The sequence below is a fragment of the Cebus imitator genome, unplaced genomic scaffold (genome assembly GCF_001604975.1).
Source record: "Cebus imitator isolate Cc_AM_T3 unplaced genomic scaffold, Cebus_imitator-1.0 Scaffold640, whole genome shotgun sequence".
NCBI classification, from domain to species: Eukaryota; Metazoa; Chordata; class Mammalia; order Primates; family Cebidae; genus Cebus; species Cebus imitator.
Window position 1 is genome coordinate 280,570 of NW_016107955.1, and position 2,230 is coordinate 282,799.

A 2,230-nucleotide genomic window follows, 5' to 3' on the forward strand; every position below is an offset into this window, starting at 1 on the left:
ATGGAGGCTCATTTTGTGGCCAGGCAGGAGTGCAGTGGCGCCATCTCCACTCACTGCAAACTCAGCCTCCCAGGTTCAAGTGATTCTCCTGCTTCAGCCTCCCGAGTAGCTCGGATTACAAGCACATACCACCACATCCGGCTAATTATTGTACTTTTACTGGAGACGGGGTTTCACCATGTAGGCCAGGATGGTCTCGATCTCCTGACCACATGATCCGCCCACCTCAGCCTCCCAAAGTGCTGGAATTATAGGAGTGAGCCACTGCACCTGGCAAGTTTCTGTATTTTTGGTAGAGACAGGGTTTCACTGTATTGGTCAGGCTGGTCTCGAACTCCTGACCTCAGATGATCTGCCCGCCTCGGCCTCCCAAAATGCTGGGATTACAGGCGTGAGACACGGTGTCTGGCCTACTCATGTAGTCTTAAAGCTAACCTTTGAGCTAAATGGCCCTCTTGAAAAGAAGTTGACCAAAAAGATTACCCTCTAATGGTGTTTCCTTTGAGCATCAGAACCTGTCCTTTAATCTCTTCACTCTAGTGGTGTTGACTCAAGCCTTTGTCAATTAAACTTTACTAAATAAATGCAAGTCTCACTAGCTAGTAAAGGCCAGCAGCTGCGATCTCTTTACAGCACTCTCCAAAGAGTCTGCAAGCAGCCACAAACCCTCAGCTGAACTAGCAAAGCATAATATCTGTATATCAGTGTACTTTATTCATTGGTCGCTAAATCAAAGTATGCAAGACAGACCCCCACAAGTAGTAACCTCGACAAGATTCCATCTCAAAAAACAAAACAAAAAAAAAAAAACAGTGGCAGAGGAGAAGAGATCCAAGACAACTCGAGAACATGGTCAGAGAGAGAAAAGATGGTGTGTAGATGCTGGGGAGGGCAGGAGGTTATTCCAGGGAACGACGAGTCCAATAATTTGGTCTGGATAGGTGGTTAGAGAGGTGGTGAAGGAATCATGAACCTGGGCCTGGAAATTCTTCCAAGATTCATTCATTAACTCATTTATTTAATACATTTGTTTTAAGTGTCTAGTTCATGCCAAGCAGTGTTCTTGGCATTGAGTGAATCAGCTGGACAAGCCCCTGGTGCCCTGGGCTTTACCTTCCAGCAGGGGGAGAACTACACAAACAAGGCCAGGTTAGAGGAGCGTGCATGCTCACAAGCCTGTAGGCACAATTCTGCAAAGCCAAAAGTTCTGAAAAGCATAAGGTTGTTTTTTCATACTTTGGAGCCCAAACTTAATAGGTGACAAAACCTGACCTGAAGTAGTGTGAAGCTATTTATAGTCTTTATTCACACTTAGTGTGAATTTTCATACCTTTCACTTCAGAAATATTAATGTTTCATTATATGCTCCAGGCCTTTCTCAATAGTTATATAATATAGACTATATAAAGAATTATGTTTGACAAACTTTTTTAAAGAGTTATGTAATGTAGGGTACATGTCTTCCTTTCTCAAATTAAAAACAACTCTGATTTCCACAGCACATCTGGCCCTAAGGCTGGAAAATGGATTATGGACATGCAAGCGCTTTGAAGAGAATTCAAATATGCACTGGGATAGTGTCTAGGTGGCTACAGTTTGAGTATTTAGGGAGGACCCCTCTGGGAAGGTGACATTTAAGCTTAGTTCTGAATGAAAAAAAAAAAGGCAGTCATGCAAAGATCAGGGGAGAGCACTCCAAGCAGAGGGAGCAGCTGATGAAAAGATGAACACAAAGGAGGCCACTGTGGCTAGAGCATATTGGGCCGGATGAAGAGTGCTGTAAATTGTTGGAAACACTTCATGTAGATAAGAAAATCCTGAGTCCAGTGTGCTAAATCATTTGGTAAATATGGTGTCGTGATTATGGCTGTAGTGGTCAACAGCTAGAAGGCCTGGAGGGGAATCTTCCTGGGTGAGAAAGCAGGTGTAGGGGGGAGATATTTCAAATAGAGAAAATATAAAGCAGTTATGAGTCTGAAACCGTAGGCTAAGATTTATGGCCTGAAGACCTTGGTTTGAGGAAAAGTATAGAAGGTAGACAAATTAGATATCTGGGCTCAAGACCCTAATGATGCAGCTTCTGGAAGCTGGCTGAAAGATGTTCTAGGATGACCAAGACCTGGGTCTTTTTGTTTTTTTTTTTGAGACGGAGTTTCGCTCTTGTTACCCAGGCTGGAGTGCAATGGCACGATCTCGGCTCACCGCAACCTCTGCCTCCTGGGTTCAGGCA